Raw genomic sequence first — 21,346 nt, forward strand, 5'->3', positions numbered from 1 at the left:
CAGGAGGGGCTGTGTGATGTGATTGAGTTGTGGATATATGGATTGTGGATATAGAAGTGTGTTTTGAGCCCTTTGCGAGTTGGGTAGGTCCTAGGTATAGGGAGACTCTGCCGGATTTTGGCACGACTTAGGGCGTATTGGGTCTTTTCTTGATTTGTATTGAGTCATTTGTATTAAATAATTGTAATATAATTGTCGTGAGCCGATGACCTTCTTCCTCCGCCCGGCCGCCACGATGATTCTTTGTCAAGTCTGTGATAAAAAAATTAATATTAATTGTAATTTATATATTAATATATGACAGCATGCCAATGAATCACTTATATTCATATAATTATGTAGTTAAACTCTAAACACGATTTATGTTGCATTGATAATCATAAAGTGCCATGAATGTTGTTGCGGTAATTTGGAGCGATTAATGCGTGCGTTGGCGTGCGTGTGATGTGGTGTGGACTATGGATAGGGCGGGTAGTCACGGCTTGAGTTCTTCATTTGGGACCCGATCCTTCGAGGGATAGTCACGGCTTGAGTTCTTCGCTGGGACCCTCGATTTGGTTATTAAGTGGAAGTCCGAGCTGAGTTCTTCTCTGGCACCAGGTTGGATTTAAGAGAGATGTATAGGGGATCAGCTCCCATATATTATGATTGATGTTACAGGGTGGGTGAGTGCTCCAAAATTACCTATTTGATGTTATGATGTGAAAATGTAGTTGATGTTGCATTTTACTCTCAGTGGTGCATTAGTTTTAGATAGTTATAGAGATTATGGTTAAAATTGATATTTTACTCTCGAGTCGAACGCTCACTCTGTTCAAAAATTTTTACAGCCACGGGAGGATATTTTATTCAGGTTAACTCGCTTTTCTACTTCGCAGTTGTTTATCAATATTTGTGTAATTTTATTTACTCCTAGAATTTCCGCATGTGTTAGAAGTATTTATTGATTATGGTCTGTAATATTATTATCATGTTGGACCTGTAAACGTATAATGATATGCATGTTTGATGGATTGGATGAGGGAGCTGAGCTCCCATTTATTATTATGAGGATATGAGTATGTGGAGGGTGAGCTGAGCTCCCCAATTGAGTATTTATTGTGTTTACAGGTCGGGTGAGTTGAAAACTCCCCGTTGGAAAGTCCATTTTATGGCCGGACTCTGTCCGTTTGTTTTCTTGATACTGAGCCCAAATGGGCCTTAGAGTTGGGTTAATGAACAGTTAGGCTTACTACGGGCCTCGGGGCTTTAGGTGGCCTGTGTCCTAGTGCCAGTCGGCCCATAGGTTGGGTCGTGACAAATGTGGTATCAGAGCTTAGGCTCCAGATTCATAGGGAAAAATTATCTAAGTGTTGGAAAGAGTCTACTAGGAGTCACATGCGGAGTATAGGATTCTGTTTCGTCTTTTCCTGTAATTCTTTGTTTCTAGATTCTACGTTATACCTCGGGAAATATAAGATTACCTCAGTTAGTGTCTTGATTTTCGTGGAGTACACAGAAATGTGAAATAGAGTTAGTAGACATGTGAGGTCTATCATGAGGATACGTACTCCAAGAAATGTTATATTTTTGTCAGTATGGGTTTAAATGGTGTGCCCATTTCGTGTAAGACACGAGTACATAAAAGTACAGTTGCCCTAGATAAGGATGAGGATACCACTACTGGCAGTCATCAGTAGATGACCCAGTCAGAATAAGTTTGTGATAATAGAAGATTCAGGAGAGATAAGAAATTAGGAGACCTAGTCTGTCAGGACGTATCGTAGTAACTATACAATGTTCTCGATGTCTGCTCTGTAAGCTGCAGATTACAGTACCGACATGAGATTATTGTGTAGAGCTGCGTACTTCCCTGTAGTGCTTATGATGAGGATGTTGCAGGCAGTCTCTGTTTTGGTACAGTAATGCCAGAACAGAGTTCTATATCTGCAAAGGAGTTGGGAACTCCTGGTTAGGGATCTAGAGCTAGAATATCGAAGGTCACAGTTGGGTGGTAACTAGAGTCAGTGACCCAGTTACCCTAGCATGAGCTAGAGTTACAGTAAGAGTTGCTATCAGACCAGAGGTTTCGGACTAGTTGCAAAGTAAAGGTGACACCTATAGAGTGAGACCATCTAGTCTTCGGTATGGAATTTTGGATGGTTTTTGCAGTATGACAAACATTTTGCTTAGAGCTTAGTGAGAATAGTATACCTTGTGTGTATCAGTATGGAATAAAGTACAACCCTACTACCTAGAGAAGGTCAAAACTATGAATATATGATTTACAGAGCTATGATATGATAAGAGAGACATTAGTTTGACATGGTTTTGGGCAAGGTGGTAAATGTAGTACCTTTGTTGCAGCAAGTTAGGGTATAGTCCTATCTTTTCAGAAGGGATCGAAAGTTATTACTAATAATGGTGACCCACAAAATAGTGCCCCAGATGGGACTGTAGAGTGTGGTAGAGAGTAGTTGGCTCGGGTATCCTGGAGAGGATACAAGTTCCATTATAGGAATCATATATAATCAGATCACGATGGATGTAAATCCTTTGAATTGGATGACGGGTTTGGGTGCCCGAAATCTTAAGTTTTGGAATTGAGTAAACATGGAAAATAATAATAATAAAAATAATAATAAATAAAATTACCGCAGAATCAGTTCTCGAGGTAGTAAGGGTATTATGTAAGCTAAAGGATAAGAATAGAAATCATACGATAAAGGCATGATGCAATTTCTGAGTTCCTTTCGACTTCATATTGTTCAAACAGAGTATAATCTAATTATAATAGTGTTAAGAGTAATAAATTAGCGAAGATAAATCACGAAGGCAGAGACAGAGAAAGTGTAGAATGAAAATTGGGATAATTGATTACGGATGCAATATAATCTAAGTGCTAGTGGGAGTACTAGCTAGAGTGGTCAAAGGACCAAACTGAGTATACAGACATATGATAACGCGATAGAGACTCGAAAGATATAGTTAGCAAATGCAATTTGTTATGTTAGGAAGATGAATGGAACCATGGATAGAATAGTCAAGTTCTATTTTGGGTAAGACAAAGGAAATAAATGAAAGGACAACCTAAAGAGCGCATAATAAAAGGAACAAAGTTAAGATATAGGATAGGCTAAGTGTTATTCTTGGCAAGGAGAATGACAAGGATGGAAAACCCAAAATGGGACCACATTAGTGGGAAAAGTGATGGAGGTATGGAATACAATAATAATGAGTAAATGTTAGAAGGTGTGTGATGGTATTACGGACTACCTAAATAGGTAGAGAAAGAGAAGTTAGTAAGCAGTAAGTTGAATAAAAGTCAGTCTAAGGGATCAAATAGGTATGATGAGAGGAAAAGAATGATAGATAATGACACATAGGTTTTAGGTTAGACTTTTGAGATAGTGAGAAGGTAGTTAGAGGTTCGTTATGAATGTCAGGCAAACATTTTTAGTGTGATTAACATAATCACTTTGCGATGGACGCATTAACGACAGAGCAACAGTAGGGGTAGAATAAAAAGTGACAAGTATGGATGGTAATAAATCACTAGAAAGTTTGAGGATCAAATTAATGACCATAGATAAGGGTGGAATTAGTGTTTGAAGAATCTATTAGCGAGAGAAATCTTTCAGGATTCAACAAGGGTTAAGGGCACAATATAAACGATGATAGATATGAATCATAGGTCGAGTATAAGTAAAGTTAATAAATTATAAAATATTATGTCAGGAAGGACGATGGTATAGTAAAGGGTTCATGCAGATGATACCTTATAGGTAGAGCACAATTGTGCTAGGAGATGATGAAATTTGAAAAGAAAAACTAAGAAACATAGGTTAAACATTATTATATGGACAATCGGCGTAGTTGAATATAGAGGATATTTTCTTTTTTCAAGTTTAGCTAGTGTTTTTGATTCCAGAGCGTTATATAAGGAGCAGACAATCAGGCAAGTAGACCTAGTTATATGAGATTTTGATAGTCACAAATTCATATACAATTTCATGATATGAGAATGACAGTAAGTGCATACCAAGTTTTAAGTATGAAAGGACGATCGAGTAATGACAGAGTTAAATTGAGTTAGCTACTAAGGCTTGCATCGCTTTAAACTATGAGCTAGATGAAGTACTATTTATGGATGAGTTTCAATAGATGAAATTGTTGCCGATGGGTAATTTGAGGTTGAAGTTTAGAAAGCTATGGGCGATATATGATTATATTAAGAAGAATGAATACGTGAAGTATCTTGTTTGGAATTAAGGCATGACACATATTTCCTACAGCCGTGTTAGTTCAGATAGAACTTATAGTTTATGGGGCTCATATTCATCCAGGATAAGCAATTTCCTACTAAGGCTGGTAGGGAATGATAATGTTCGATAGTTAAGTTGGAAAAAGGGGGTACAAAAAAATTCTATGAGTAATTATAATTGTTACATAAGGTGAAGAATGTGCGGGTAGGAGTAAATCATAGGGTTAGAATTCTCGAAGTAATGGAACTAATAATCAAGATAAGACTAAGAAATAAAAAGAAAGTTAAAGTTGATGATGGGATAGACATTTTGGAAGGAAAAAGTGTAAGGATGAGATAGGACTAAAATTAAGGAATAAGTATAGTAGGTTGAAAAGATACCAACAATACCAAAAATAGGAAAAGGGAAGTGGATAAGATGCAAAGAACAGTAAGAGAGCTCGATAGAGTCAGTTATAATGATGAGGATAAGGAGTGTCTAACCACTGCCTCTGTGTTAACACTACCTATGAGCGGTGAAGGATACACCGTGTACTGTGACGCCTCCAGAGTTGGCCTATGGTGTGTTTTGATGCGGAATGGAAAAGTAGTGGCTTATGCTTCAGAGCAGCTGAAGAGGCATGAGCAGAACTATCCCACCCATGATTTGGAAATGGCGGCTGTAGTCTTTACACTAAAAATCTGGAGACACTACTTATATGGTGAAGTGTACGAGATATACACCGACTATAAGAGTTTGAAGTACATTTTCCAACAGAGGGATTTAAACTTGAGACAGAGGAGATGGATGGAGCTCGAAGACTATGATTGCCCCATCCAATACCACCTGGAAGGCCAATGTAGTAGCAGATGCTTTAAGCAGAAAATCTTCTGGCAGTTTGGCGCACATTTCAGCAGAGAAGAGACCGTTGATTCAGGAGGTACATGAGTTGATGGATCAAGGTTTAATCCTAGATCTTTCAGATGAGGGGGTATTGTTGGCTCACTTTTCAGTGAGGCCAGACTTGAGGGACAGAGTTAGAGTTTCCCAGCACAGAGACCAACAATTGATGAAGATTATAGAAAGAGTACAGCAAGGTGAAGGTGGTGAGTTCGGATTTGCCAATAATAGCGCCCTAGTGCAAGGTTCTAGGATATGTGTGCCCGATGTGGACAACCTCAGGAATGAAATCATGCGAGAGGCACACTACACACTGTACAGTGTCCACCCAGGTTCCACCAAGATGTACCATGATGTGAAAGATAGCTATTGGTGGAATGGCATGAAGAGAGACATAGCAGACTTTGTGTCCAAGTGCTTGACTTGTCAGAAGGTGAAGTTTGAACACCAGAGACCGTCAGGGAAGCTGCAAGAGCTCCCTATCCCAGAATGGAAGTGGGAAATGATCACTATGGATTTTGTGACTGGGTTGCCTCGTACCACGCGAGGATATGATTCGATATGGGTAATTGTAGACCGCTTGACCAAATCAGCTCACTTCTTACCTGTAAAGACTACATACTCTGTGGCACAGTATGCCCGGCTCTACATTCGAGAAATAGTCAGATTGCATGGAGTTCCGGCTTCCATAATATCTGACAGAGGGCCCCAGTTCACTTCTCGATTTTGGAGAAAGTTGCAGGAGGCACTTGGCACCAGATTGAACTTTAGTACGGCTTTCCACCCTCGCATGACGGACGATCCGAAATGACAATCCAAACTCTGGAATATATGCTTCGAATGAGTGTTTTGGATTTTGGAGGTCAATGGGATGATCACTAGCTTTGGTGGAGTTTGCCTACAACAACGCTTATCACTCCAAAGATAGGAATGGCACCCTATGAGGCACTATATGGAAGAAAGTGTAGGTCTCCTCTGTGTTGGACAGAAATGGGAAGCGAAGGTGCATGATGTAAACCTAGTGCAAGACACTTCGTAGATAGTTCCTTTAATCAGGAACGCAAAAAGACTTTCAAAGAGGCGTAAGAGTTATACGGACCCAGACGGAGGGATGTGGAGTTTGCGATGGCGACTATGTATTCTGAAGGTTTCTCCAATGAAGGGAGTCATGACATTTGGTAAGAAGGGCAAGTTGGCACCTCGGTATATTGGACCTTTTGAGGTTACTGATAGAGTTGGAGCAGTTGCCTACCGGTTGGAGCTACCACCCAACCTCTCTCACGTTCATCCCGTGTTTCACATCTCCATGCTCAGGAAATACATTCTCGATCCTTCTCATGTACTGCAGCCGGATGTGATAGAGCTAAAAGAGAACTTGACATTTGAGGAGCAGCCTGTAGCCATAGTGGACTACCAAGTGAGACAGCTGAGATCAAAACAGATCCCTATGGTTAAGGTTTTGTGGAGGAGTCAGTCAGTGGAAGAGTGCACCTGGGAGTTAGAACGGGACATGCGTAGCAAGTACCCTTATCTGTTCAATGTATAATCATGTGCTTTATTCTGCCTTGTGTAAAATTCGAGGACGAATTTTCTGTAAGGGGGGAAGAATGTAACACCCCTGATTTTTTATATATTATTATTGGGCTTCGTGTAGGTATCCTCAATTCGCGGAAATTCGACGATTATCCGGATGCGTGAATTTCCGCCATGCACTAGCTACCGGAAAAGTCTCCGAATTGGATCGAGGTTTTGGCTACCCCACCATTGTCAGGCATCCCGAGCTCGTTCCCGAAGTCGGAATCGGCAAAGGTAAACCCGAACCTTGCTTTTTCGTAATTTTCTAGTGCTTAAATAGGATTAAAAATCCATAAAATATTCGTGGTAGCTTAGAAAATTACGATTCTTTTGCAATAGCTTAGTAATATTTCTAAGGACCACAAGCGAGTTTTATAATTTTTAGAGAATGTTTGGTCAGTTTTTGCAAAAATGATCAATTATAAGTACTAAATTGAAATATTACATATAATGATGGATGATTGATATTATGGTACAAGGAGGTGCTGTGTGATGTGATTGAGATGAGGATATATGCATTTTGTATATAGATGTGTGTTTTGATCCCTTTTGATAGTTGGGTAGGTAATAGGTATAGGGGATACTCTGCAGGATTTTTGGCACGAATTAGGACGTATTGGTTCTTTTCTTGATTTGCATTGAGTCATTTGTATTAAATAATTGTAATATAATTGTCGGGTGAGCGATGACCTTCTTCCTCCGCCCACCGCCACTGATTGCGCCAAGTCTGTGAGTAAAATATTAATTTTAATTGTAATTTCGATATTATTATATGTCAAGATGCCCATGCATCACTTATATGCATATAATTATGTAGTTATACTCTAGTCTAGATTTTTGTTGCATTGATAAGCGTTAAAAGTGCCATGAATTTTGTTGCGGTAATTTAGAGCAGTGTGCGTTGGCGTGCGTGTGATGTGGTGTGGACTATGGATGGGACGGGTAGTCACAGCCTAAGTTCTTCGGGACCCGATCCTTCGAGGGGTAGTCACGGCTTGAGTTCTTCATTTGGGACCTCGATTTGGTTATTAAGTGGAAGTCCGAAATGAGTTCTTGGCACTAGGTTGGATTTAAGAGAGTCAGATATGGGATCAGCTCCATATATTATGATTGATGTTACAGGGTGCGTGAGTGCTCCAAATTTACCTTTTTGATGTTATGATGTGAAAATGTTGTTGATGTTGCATTTCACTCTACAGGGTGCATTAGTTTTAGATAGTTATAGAGATTATGGTTAAAATTGATATTTTACTCTCTGAGTCGAACGCTCACTCTGTTCAAAAATTTTTACAGGCCACAGGAGGATATTTTATTCAGGTTAACACCTTTTCTACTTCGCAGGTTGTTTATCAATATTTGTGTAATTTTATTTACTCCTAGAATTTCCGCATGTGTTAGAAGTATTTATTGATTATGGTTTGTAATATTATTATCATGTTGGACCTGTAAACGTATAATGATATGCATGTTTGATGGATTGGATGAGGGAGCTGAGCTCCCATTTATTATTATGAGGATATGAGTATGTGGAGGGTGAGCTGAGCTCCCCAATTGAGTATTTATTGTGTTTACAAGTCGGGTGAGTTGAAAACTCCCCGTTGGAAAGTCCATTTTATGGCCGGACTCTGTCCGTTTGTTTTCTTGATACTGGGCCCAAATGGGCCTTAGAGTTGGGTTAATGAACAGTTAGGCTTACTACGGGCCTCGGGGGCTTTAGGCTGGCCCAGGTCCTAGTGCCGGTCCGGCCCATAGGTTGGGTCGTGACAATGTTACTTAGATTTGGTCTTCTAATCATTTTAGCTAATACTTCTACTGGCATTTAGGTTATCTCTTCTGTTGCATTTGAAACAACTTTGTAATCTTCTTCTTCTACACCCCTTTTTATATATATACATATTTTATGATTTATTGATGCTAACCTTTTTTTTTGTCCATTATTTGAAGTATACTTTTGTCTTGAGCAATAAGAAGCTAGGGATGAACTTAAGGAATAGCAGTCATACATTCCCTACTTGATCTCTGGTCCTACCCCTTTGGACTACATACTACCCCATACTACCTTAAGGAGAGGATCTATAGTAATTCTAATTTCCCATTTCCATTTAATTAGCCAAAACTTAAAATACTAAGTATCCAAACCCGTTATACGATTCAAAGGCTTACGTACATCTTGATCTTATCACTTATGATTCCAACAATGGAACTTGTACCCTTTCCAAAACACTTGAGCTAACAACTCTCTACCTCTCTCTATAGTTCACTTTGGGACACTAATTCCGTAGGTCACCATCACTAGTAGTAACCTTCTATCTTATATCACAACTGACTATAAAAGGGGTATTGCATCTGCCACCTTGTCAAAACCATGCCAGGCCATCTGCTCTCTTATCATACTGCAAACTTCTTAAAACATCACTTCACAGGCTATAAACATTATTCATAGCATCTTGTCTCCTTTTAGGCGCAAAGTCGCATTTTGCACCTTATTGCCATGCAAAAGAGATACTATTCTCACTACACTCTAGGCAAAACATCCATCGTACTGCAAAAACTGTCCAAAATCCCATATTGAAGACCAGATGGTCTCACTCTATAGGTGTTACCTTTACTTTGTAAATAATCCGAAACCTCTGGTCTGATGGCAACTCCTGATGTAACTCTAGCTCATGCTAAGGTAACTGAGTCACTGACTTTAGTTACCACTCAACTGTGACCTTTTGATGTTCTAGCTCTAGATTCCTAATTAGGAGTTCTCAACTCCTCTGCAGATATAGAACTCTGTTCTGGCATAACTGTACCAAAATAGAAGCCATCCATAAAATATCCTCATTATGGAGCACCACAAGGATGCACGCAGCTCTACACAATAATCCCATGTCGGTATTGTAATCTATAGCTTATAGCACAAACATCGAGAATATTGCATAGTTACTACGGTACGTCCCACATATCAGATTTCTCGATCCTCTTATCTCTCTTGAACTCACTAATACTATACACTTACTCTAACTAGGCTATCCACTAATGACCGTTAGCAGTGGTACCCTCACTCCCATCTAGGGTAGCTATGCTATCATAACTCACCTTTAAATACTAGTACCTTGCACTAGATAGGCACATCATTAGCTCCATACTGACAAACCAGCATTTTTTAGAGCATGTATTCCCATGGCAGACCTCAACAGGTCTACTAACTCTACTTCACATCTCTATGTACTCCATAAAAATCAAGATACTAACTGAAGCACTCTTATATTACCCAAGATATAATGCATAATCTAAAAACAAGGAGTTATAGAAAAAATGAAACAGGATCCTATACTTCGCATGTGACCTCCTAACAAGACCCCTTTTAAATCCCTAGACATTCACTTACCATGAATCTGGAGCCTAAACTCTTATATCAATATTGTCACGACTCGATCTCACAGGCCAGACTGGCACTAGGACTTGGGCCGTCATAAAACTCCCGAGACCCGTAGTAAGTCTTACTAATCTTAAATCCATAACCAGGGTCCAAAACTGAGGTCCAACATGCAAATAAAATAAAATAAAATATTATATTTTTATTTGGGTCAACCCACCTCGATAATCATAAAAAACTGAAGCTAGAGGAGCCCTGCTTAATCCTGATATCATCATTTATAAATTATTTAAATATCATAAAAATCTTCATTTATTAATATCAAGAATTTAAATTAACACAATTCTTAACAAGGTCCATACTAATGCTAGCATATGCGGAGTTCTAGATTACAAATTTAGAAAATAATAATACAAATAAATAACTGTGAATAAATCTGTGAGGGAGAAAACATGTTACTTTAAAAAAAAGGAACTTCTCCTGTAGCTTGGAAAAATAGGTAAACAGGAGTGAGCGTTCGACTCATATAGTAAGATATTGATTTTACATACAATTTCTATAACTATCTAGGACAAATGTATCTCTAAAGATGAAATGCAACACAGATCAATAATTTCACCAAAATCAAATAATATTCATACAAAGAATAATTTGGAGCACTCACACACCTATATATTACAACAGATATATACATATGGGAGCTAATCCCTTATACAGCTCTCTTAATCTAAGGCCTGCCAGAGAGATCAACTCGAGCCAGACTTTCACTTAATAATTCAAATGTGGGGGTTAGCGATATCAACTCAAAGCCGTACTCACCCTGACTTTCTCAAAAAGGACCGGGCCCCAAAGGAGACTAGCTCAAGCCGATTTGCCCGTCCAACCTATATCCATCACACCATACCACACGTATACCGACACATGTATACAGCTCCAAATTACTCTAAGGCTATATCCACATCCATTTCTCAATTAAGAAAATGCAACATAAAACATGCCTAGTATTTAACTACATACATATATTTATATGATGCATGAGTATGCCTTTAATATATAATAATATTGAAATTATAAATAAAATCAAAATCTACTCATAGTACTTGACAAGTCACTGCGATGGCTGGGCTGAGAAGGAAAACTGACCCGGTTCACCTAAACAATTATATTACAAACTGATCAATATTTACTTAAGATAAAACTTTGAAAGAATCAAAGACAGCCTAGGTTTTATCAAAAATTCAACAGAATTTCTCTTGTACCTAAATCTATCCAACCTATAAAATGGCTCAAATAACACTTCTAAATCATACACCTCAATCCATATCCCATCAACATCATATGGTACCTCCTGAGCCATCCAAAATAGGCAAAACTCATATATTACATATAAAATAATTATTTAAAAATTCAGAGTGTTATTACCTCCATTGCTACCTTATATTAGCTTTTTTAACCATTGACAAATTGAAATATTTGCAATTCCTTTTGTTTTTAATTTCAATAATAATTATCATTATTATTTTCACTCTTAAAATTTTCAATTAATTATCTATTTTAGGCAATTATATAATTTTTTGATTGTCATTAGTTATTTCCAATTGACATATAAATATTATTAGAAATAGAATTTAATTTTTAGCATCATAATTAATTTTTTTTTTAGGTTAAAGGATTAAATATTATTTTTATTATTATATTAAATAAAAATATGTTGACATTTAACCACAACATTTTCCTAATAATTATTTTTATAAATTATCCACTATACAAAAGACTAATCAAAATCATATAATATTAAACCATGAAAATATAAAAACGATTCAATTAGTACTCTAATAGTTATATATATATATATATATATATATATATATATATATATATAATGCAAGCTTCCATTTAAAAGTTAAAAAAAGGCTATAATTACAACTTGGGTCTCATAAAAATTTCTGAAGGGAAAAAGAATAGCCATCAATTACGGCCAGCCGCAAGTCCATCTACTCAAACTAAATTGAACTACTGGAAGATTGAAACTAGAAACAAAACCCCAAATCAAAACACCTTGTCCTAAAAACCCTAGAACGATAGGTAGGAACGCTTAACAGAGCACTTATCGCTTCCACTGCTTGCCACCACTAGGAGTTGAATTAAAGTTGAAGCCAAATATCTTCAGCAACCGCAGTAGCCCATCCAAACACAACTACCCTGCCACAACAAAGCAAACTTTTATACTCTCAGCAAAATAATAAACCTAGGTTGCACTGGCAAAAAGGGGCTGCCGCAAAGCTCTTATGGCACTTCAAGCCATCAAGAAGGCCTTCCCAGTCGTGGTGTAAAAGCAGTTCCCAGAGATGCGCAGACAACTAAACTTAAAGGGACCTCTTGCTTTGCAAAACCAAACCGTAGCCCAAGAGACAAAACACCAACTAGAGGCCTCCAAACTGCTTTTAGCTATCACCATTACAGCTCCAACCAAAGACTTCAAAATTAAAAACCCACACAAGTACTACCATATAAGCCATTTCGTTGAAGATTAGCCTGCATGCAATTCCACTAAACACAAAATCGCCGATCTATATACATTCAAACCCTATCAGAAAGGGTGATCTCTTAAAGCAAGATCGGAGAACCAAAATTAAAGCCTTCCCTTCCCTAAAAGCAAAGGAGATTGACAGAAAAGACTCTTGATAATTCGAGAGAATTAGAAAAAAAAATCTCTCTTTCTCTTAAAATAAGAGAGAGCTAATTGCAAATAGATATTATTTTCTTGGAATTAATTTAAAAAAAAAAAGATATTATTTTCTTAATTGATTAAATAGTACATACAAATAAAACATTCGTAATTAGGAAATGTGACAATACATACTTAAAAATAAAATACTCCCTTAACTGGTATAAGGACATATTAGTCATTTAAGTGAAAAGGGTAAAGTAGACATTTGACGTCCAAACAACACTTGAGCCAAGAAGCAGGAATCTGAAACCAGAGACCATCTGTTGCACTTTGTCTGCACTTTGTCTGAAAAAATAAATAAATAAAAAAGAAAAGGGGCAAACGACAGCGACGGATAAAATATTCCGCCCTTTTATACAAGATCGACGGATCAGATGTCTCCTGTCCAAACAGATGTCAACCGTCCGATTACTACCTCAAGAAGATCGGCGCAAGTAAACAACGAGTAGGTCCCAGTTCAGGGAGACTTTCGAGAAAATAGCACAGACTTTTGGTGGCTAATTTCCTTTTTGCCCATTTGGCCTTTTATTTTCCTTTAGCTTCAATTTACTCAGGCTGAAGCCTCTGTTGCTTTCTGGTTATTGGAAGGACCCTGAGCCTTGAGCCTGAGCCTGAGCTATTTTTCTTTCTCGCTGCTCTTGTTCGTCGTCGCCTGCAATTCTTGCATTTTTTTTTGCGGATTTTCCTTTTCTTCTTTCTGTGATTTCTTAGCTTTTCAGGTACGTGTTTTTGAAATTTCATGAGCTGCTTTGTTTTCTTCATTTAATTATTTTCCTTTTCAAGTTGGTTTTGCGTAGAAGCTAATATAGTTCTTCTATGCTAGATCTTGATGCTGCGTTAGTTCTCTGGTAAATGTATGTTTAGTGTCTCCTTCTTCTATTTCTTTTTAATTTATTATTGTTGTTTTGAGGGGAAGGTTGGTTATGCTTTTGGTTTTTGTATTTATTTGCATTTCTTTTCCATTTATTTTTGATGAAGATCGCTTGAATTTAAGGTTTTTATTGTTAGATTTTTGTTCTTTATCTGTTTGGTTTTTGGTTGCTGGAAAACTGAAGTAAAAATGAAGCTGAAATTTCATGCATAGAAAACAGAAAATTACAGAACGAAAAAGAATGAAAAAAGGAAAAGAAAAATCAAACTCACTTTTGAAAGGGAGAAAATATGCATAAAACGCAGTTGACATCCGTCTCTACGACATGCCCATGTATTTATTAGACAACCCCAACTGACTCGAAGGCGCAGATTAATCCCCGGTACCTGAGGTGCTGCTCCTAATCGTAACCCACCATAACTCGAGCACTGAGAGAATCCAGTGATTTGAACCGAGTCAGCAACGTGGGGGTTACACCCGAAGTACCTTGCATTGATGTCGTTTTGGCTCTTAAAGAAGAAACCATGTCTAAAAAATGCTAAAGAAATGCCACTTAAATCTTTTCTGTTCCTGTTTTCTCTTTTGATCACCGCTCTAATTTTTCCGTACTTCAAAATGGCTGATAATCTATCAGGTGACCTTTTGGTGGGTGTTGTGTGTTGTATCATGACAGAACATGATTGCGACGTTTTCTGGATAAACTTCATTCTATGGTGTCAATAAAATTCATACGTTTTATTTAGTTTAGTTTCTTTTTCATTCTATTTTTTGGGCTTAGCATTTTTCTTTTGGTATTATGTATCTGCTGAATGAAGCAACAAATTTGACTTTGGATTTGATTCATTCTAAGCAGTTGGAACCTAAAGAGACTAATTTGTGAAGACGTGATGTCTCCAGCTCTGCTGGGTGTTGAGGAGGAAGGGCAGAGCAATGTCTCTTTAGCGGCCTCTTCGACATCCATTGATTGTATCTCCCGGAATGGCTGTGGATTGAAAGAACGTAACTATCTGGGTTTGTCAGATTGTTCTTCAGTTGACAGCTCTGCAGTCCCAAGCTTATCAGAGGAGAATAAGAACAATCTCAATTTGAAGGCCACTGAATTAAGGCTTGGTCTTCCTGGATCTCAATCTCCTGAAATAGAAGCAGATGTTTCGTTGCTAAGTACAGGGAAACTTGATGAGAAGCCACTGTTTCCAATGCTTCCTTTGAAGGATGGAATCTGCTCATCATTACAGAAGCATGTTATATCAGGCAACAAAAGAGGATTTTCTGACACAATGGATGGATTCTCAGAGGTTATGGGTTCTCTGTATTCAGAAAGAACTGGCTGTTTCACTCTGCTGTGACGGAGTCTGATTCTCCGCAATCCGTGGGGCAAGGGACATTTCCTGGTAGTTCTGGGATGAATGCAATGCAATTGTCTAGGCCTTCTGGGGCTCAATCACACATGATGAAAGAGGTGCCACAGAAAGTATTACAGGACCGGTGTCATGGTGCCAATGGAACCAACCTGAACCAGGCTGGTACTTCAAACAACAGCAGCAGTGCCCCTGCTGCCAAGTAAGTGCAAAGAACTAGCCCTTTGGGGAGAAAAAAGGATAAATAAGGATGGCTGGTTTTGATTTTATGTTTTTTACAGGGCACAGGTTGTTGGTTGGCCTCCAATTAAGTCATTTAGGAAGAACACATTAGCCTCCTCTTCAAAGAATAATGATGAAGTCGATGGAAAACCCAGTTCTGGTGCTCTTTTCGTCAAGGTCAGCATGGATGGTGCTCCTTATTTGAGGAAGGTAGATCTAAGAACTTACTCCACTTATCAAGAACTCTCTTGTGCTCTTGAGAAGATGTTCAGCTGTTTTACTATAGGTAAGCCATTGTTGCATGGTGGTATTTTTTTTTAACAATTAGGCATATAGGAGTCTGTTGGTCAAAGTTTTGCAATAAGAAAAGAATCTATTTCAGTGTGGACATGGTTACTATTGTTTGCATGTTAATTTCAGGTCAATGTGGGTCTCATGGAGTTCCAGGGAAGGAAAAGCTGAGTGAGAGCAAGTTGAGGGATCTTTTGAATGGATCGGAATATGTGCTTACATATGAGGATAAGGACAGGGACTGGATGCTTGTAGGGGATGTACCATGGGAGTAAGTTTTGACTTTATATGATTTTTTTATCTTCTTTTCCTTATTAGTGAAATTTGAAGTGATGTAGATGTACCATAATTGTTTAACTTCAAAGATTAATGCTAAAGTTCTATGCTGTCTGATGTTGTACATGTGAAATCTTCAAATACATGTTGTATATATGGTGTACGTGGAGAGACTGACTGGCTTTTATCTTCCTATACTAGTAATATCAATTGAAGTGATAATGCAAGCTGATGCTACCAAAGTTTTTAGGTAAAAATGAATGATTGGATGAAGGATTTAAATTTTAATATATCTGACGATTGTATGCTAGATAACAATAATTTAATTTGTTGTTTGGATAATATTTAATTGTATAAAAACTCAAGACTTTATCATCTTGTATAAAATTCTAATCTTCATCAAGCTCCCTTTTGTACCCACAAAATGGATATTGGGCTTAAGTTTGTCAAGTTGTGCAAATATTCAGAAACTTCATATCATTTTCCACTTTCCAGAGTGATAGAAAATGACCGCTTTTTGAATCAAGTCAACATTGTTGTCAATAGAACTCATTGTTTTGGTAGAAATAAACAAATTTATATTATTTATTCTATAATAATCTGTTACTGTTTGCATGATTCTTTTTGCAATGCATGATAAAGTAATGCATATTCACACTTAGTTGAGATTTCAGGTACGGGGAGTGGTATTTGGAATATCTCAGTTTAGTAGTATTTTCCACTGAGCAGTTCCTTTCACTTAGAAGCTCTTCAGGAAAAATTATAATCATAATAAAAAAAATGTTTCAAGTTGTTGCATTTTCAACAGGTTTACTGATCTTGTAAATCGATGTTTATATTTTTATTCCTGTTCTTCTAGGGCCGGGGGTAGCATCTTCAGGCATTATATCATGATCTCTTTTTTGGGTGCTTTTGATCCGAGTGTAGGCATGTTTTTTTGTCCTTGTATGTTAGTATTTCCTAGGTTAAATCAAATTACTTCGTGGTGGTGCTTTATCATCATGTACGTGAATTCATGATAATGGCTAAATGTGTTTGCATATTTTATACAATAACACGTGAATGATGACTAATTTAAACGAGTGCATTATATCAAAATATGTACAGAAGTTACTTGGTGTAAACATGATATTGGTGTTGCTTATAATAGACGCAACCTTTCTTCCTGGAATGAATTGCATTTTATAATCAAAAGCTGGTAGATGTGCTTGATAAACTTGTTCCTGCTCTAACTCTTCATCTTATTTTGCCACAGGATGTTTATTGATACATGCAAGAGACTAAAGATCATGAAGAGCTCTGATGCGATTGGGTTAGGTAAGTGTTTTTGTATCTAATGAATTAAGTAAAGAACATAAAGTATAAATGTTAATTCCAGGTGGGGTTAATGCATTCAATACTTGGGCCCTTCCCCAAAAAGAAGAAAATAGGATTATTTTTCTGTTGGAAATGAGAATTTTTGACCGTTATGAGGGCATTTGTGTGAATGGATTTGTGCTGACATAATTGTGTGAAGACTGAAGAGAATTTGAATGGTAATGGTGGATAAAAGTACTAGCCTTCTAGGTATTGTCCTCATTGTCACATGTTTAGTAAAATAGCAGCATTGGACAGCTGATACTATTGTTGTCAGAAATTTGCTGTATTGTGCTTGAAGAGTAACTTGGATGCATTTCTTTTTCATTTGGATATCAGTAGTATGCTTGACACAATTGCTGCTCTAGTTGTCATTATTCTTTAAGAGTTGGTGTTCCTACTGCCCTTAGCTTCATTTTTGGTCTGATGCACAGCTCCCAGAGTGATGGAGAAATTCAAGATCAAGGCCTAGCGGGGTTCTCTGGTTATGCTTGAAGAGGAATGCATTTAAAGTTTATCTATACAGTAGTCAAGTGTTGTGTATTTGATGACTGATGAATCAAAGATTACTTAAATATCGTGCTTTCAACTGCTGTTTTTGTTGGATTGTATTGTGATGATATTAGTTTCACTTCGTCGAAAGCCAAGGGATTTTATGTCATGAAATTGTGGACACTAAAGCGTTTATAAATGTTTGCTGCGAAACCAATACGGGCCGTGCGTGTCAAGTAGCTAAGATCAAGTAGCTAAGTTTCTGGGTTGTCTACTTTATCCATTTTTTGTTCACCTGGCTTTGAAACGATTAAGTCATTCATATCATATTTTATTGGCATCAACAAATTTATCCCTTCATTCTCTATGAACTTTTCCCATCTCTTGATTCATGATGGGCATGCCCTGAATAGATTTCATATTCCTTTGAATGTTAAATTTTATGTCATGCTCTTTGTTCTAATGAATGTGTCATAGTTCTGTCTGGACATGGCCCAATTTGGGTTGGACTGAAGTCAATCCGGTTGAAATTGGACCAGATTGGTCAAACTCATAGTTGACTAGAACCATTTTATATCATTTTGATTTTGACCAATTTGGTTCAGTTCATGATCAAAATTAGAATTATGGTTTTTTAATAAAAAGATCTTTAAGAAATGTTGCTGAATTTGATCCAATTGGATCAAACCAAATGAATCAAATGAAATGAACCAGGAGTTGAACCGAGGGAAATCCTTCGATTAAGTCCCGAGTCGCTAGTCCTTAAGACTTGCATTGTCAGTCAGGTTCTAGCTTTAGTTCAAAATCAGACTGTCCAGGCTCAGTTCTGTTCGGCAAGCTTAGTTGATCACTTTCCCTTTAAGGACTTGATATACTCCTTTCAGCTTTAGATTTCAGGTGTATATGCCATCTGGAAAAGCAAGCTCTTTACTTTGTTCTGAATATTTTTTGTGGTTCAATTCTTGGAAGCTATATCCATTAATGGATGAATTCATAAATTGCATTACAATTTTATTAAATTTCCTAACGGATTCTTTGTTTTCATTGTCTTTACCGATGTTATTTGCTAAATTATTAGTAGGGTGGTATGTTTGGTTCTCTAAAAATTCAAGAAAGAAGATACATATAGTACTTGTTTGGCATTAAATTTGCGCTATAATTTTGGATAAAAGAATTATTTTAGATGTTGTTGAAAAAATTATTTTATTATTTTAATATTTTATAATCAAAATTTATTAAATTTAATTTTAAATTATTTTTTAATATTTTCTAATTAATATATTTAAAAAATAACAATTTCAATAACAATACTAAACAGGCTTGTAATCGGTTGCTATCATAATATAAAGACTTTTGACATTAGCAATTCCAAATAACACATTTGATTTTCATGTTAATCCATCTTTTAAAGGCTTATTTATTTCTTTTTACTTTACTTTAAAAAAAAATTCTACATATTAATATTTTTGTTTAAAATATTTTTTATATAAATGAGAAATTTTTTTTTCATGTGTTTATTTAAGATATTACCATATTATAAAATTATAATTATAATAACTTCATTAAAAATTGTTGTCATTTTGTAATTTTATACCATTCATAATTAAGTTGCAATTTATTGTTTAAAATTATTGCCAAAATGAGGAGTTATTTTATAATAAACTTGTTATTCCATGTAAGTATATTATATAAAATGACAATTAAATCAAATAAAGACAATTAAGTTAAAAAAAATCAGTTATTATTTTTAAAAGAAAAAACTATTTTTAACTGTATTTTGTGAACCCCATTGTCACTTATTTGATATTTTATCACTGGCTTACTGTTCCACATATATAAACCTACATAAAATTATTGGATTAAAATATAATTTTTCATAATTAAATTTATTACAATAATATTTAAAGAAACTGTTGCATTTTCTTTCGAAAATCATTACCTTTTCTTAAAGAAATTGTCACATCCCTTTAATGTGGTGGTGGGTTGTTTGGAGATCAATCCTTACAGCAATTATTTGAGGTAACAATTATGGTAAAGAATCAAAATTCAACATAATTTATGGTTGATTTTCTATAGAGTTGGTTGACAAGAGTGGCTGCAGAATTTGTGGTCCAATCTCCAAAAAGATGCCAAGAGTTGGGATAAAATCTTCCTTTCATACTCAAGCTTGATTACTAAATCGAATTTGGCTTTTGAGGGCTTGAAGGACACTTATACTTATTCAGGAAATAGTGCAAAATAATTTAAAAAAAGAAAAAATTAAATTATAAATTAAATTTTGTACTTTTTAATTTTTATCGATTATATCTTATTACCACTTGCGCCATTAATTTACTGATGGAGCTGCCACATCATGTGACAGTAGATTATATAGTTAAGATGAGTTGAAATATATACGGTTTAATTGGTAATATAATTAGTATCGGTATAATTAAAAATGAATAAATAAAAATACAATTTGTTTAGCAATTTTCCTAAATTTGTATTTTTAAACATAAACTTTTAATTACAAATATATTTTATGTAAATTATTAATTAAAATATATAAATTTAAAAGTGTTCAAATATTTAAAATACTAATTGAATTTAGATAGTATGATTTTTGGTGATACTTTTTATGGGTTAATTATTAGATACATCAGGAGCACTAAAAAATAATGCTCCATCTTTAACAAAAAAGTGGACCCTCCAACGTGATTGTAAGAGATGATATATGTGCACCGAATGCACCTAATAATTTCTCATTTATATGTTGTCATCCTAACATAATGGAAAAACGAAAAAATACATTTTCTTTGAATATTTACTATAAAAGCTACGTGTAATTAATTAAAATATATACAACAATAACAATTAAGTTCTCAAACTAATTAAAGCTCTCAAACACATTCCTAAAATAAAATTTTAAAATTTTCGCTGCACAAATCTTGCCTTTACTTTTAACAATTACAATATATCAATATATATTGCAACTTTCCTTTGTGTTGCGTACACGGCCATTACTTATTCTACTTTCCCAACATGGCCATCTCAAAAATTCACTCTGCAATTCATCATATCATTATGTTTGATGCTTAAATTATATGAATTTAATTATAGTGCCTTTTGAATTTTAACAACCTTTCTCATTTGCAATACTATTATCCCTGTGATATGATTATAGACTTATTGGCTGATTACTGCTTTAATTGATGCTTAAATGGTGCAAGCTTAGTTATGATTAATTCCATTATACATTCATAAAATCAAATTTTCAATGTCATTCTTGGTCTGAATGATGACATTTTCAAGAAGCAAGCACCATCCTTTAGTTCCCTACTATTAGATAGTTATGTTGCAACCGTATTTTTGTCGTTGATTATAATGAGGCTTATACATAATCCACCGTAATCAACAATCATAATAAAATTATTGTATGTGCAATGGTTGTATTTTAAAATGCTGCCATTGCATACTTATTGAAGAGAAACTCTTTTCTTTCTACTTGTTGCCTTTGATATTTCTGCTTTTAGTGGCTTTTATTTCTATGGAGCTTTCACTTTAAGGTTTGATATATTGTTTTCTTTGAGAAAGTTGGACTTGAAATCAAAATTAGATTTGAGTTATTGGGAAAGTGGAGTAGTTAATGAGGTTAGTTTTAGTTATTAATTAATTGGTGGAGAAAAGCTGTAACAGTTAATGAATTCT

At 35.8% G+C, this 21,346-nt stretch overlaps 1 pseudogene; it reads left to right on the plus strand.

The window, feature by feature from the left end:
- Positions 1-13,353: 13,353 nt before the first annotated feature.
- Positions 13,354-17,833, plus strand: LOC131168723 (auxin-responsive protein IAA9-like; annotated as a pseudogene).
- Positions 17,834-21,346: the final 3,513 nt, after the last annotated feature.

The sequence above is a fragment of the Hevea brasiliensis genome, unplaced genomic scaffold (genome assembly GCF_030052815.1).
Source record: "Hevea brasiliensis isolate MT/VB/25A 57/8 unplaced genomic scaffold, ASM3005281v1 Scaf286, whole genome shotgun sequence".
Taxonomy (NCBI): domain Eukaryota; kingdom Viridiplantae; phylum Streptophyta; class Magnoliopsida; order Malpighiales; family Euphorbiaceae; genus Hevea; species Hevea brasiliensis.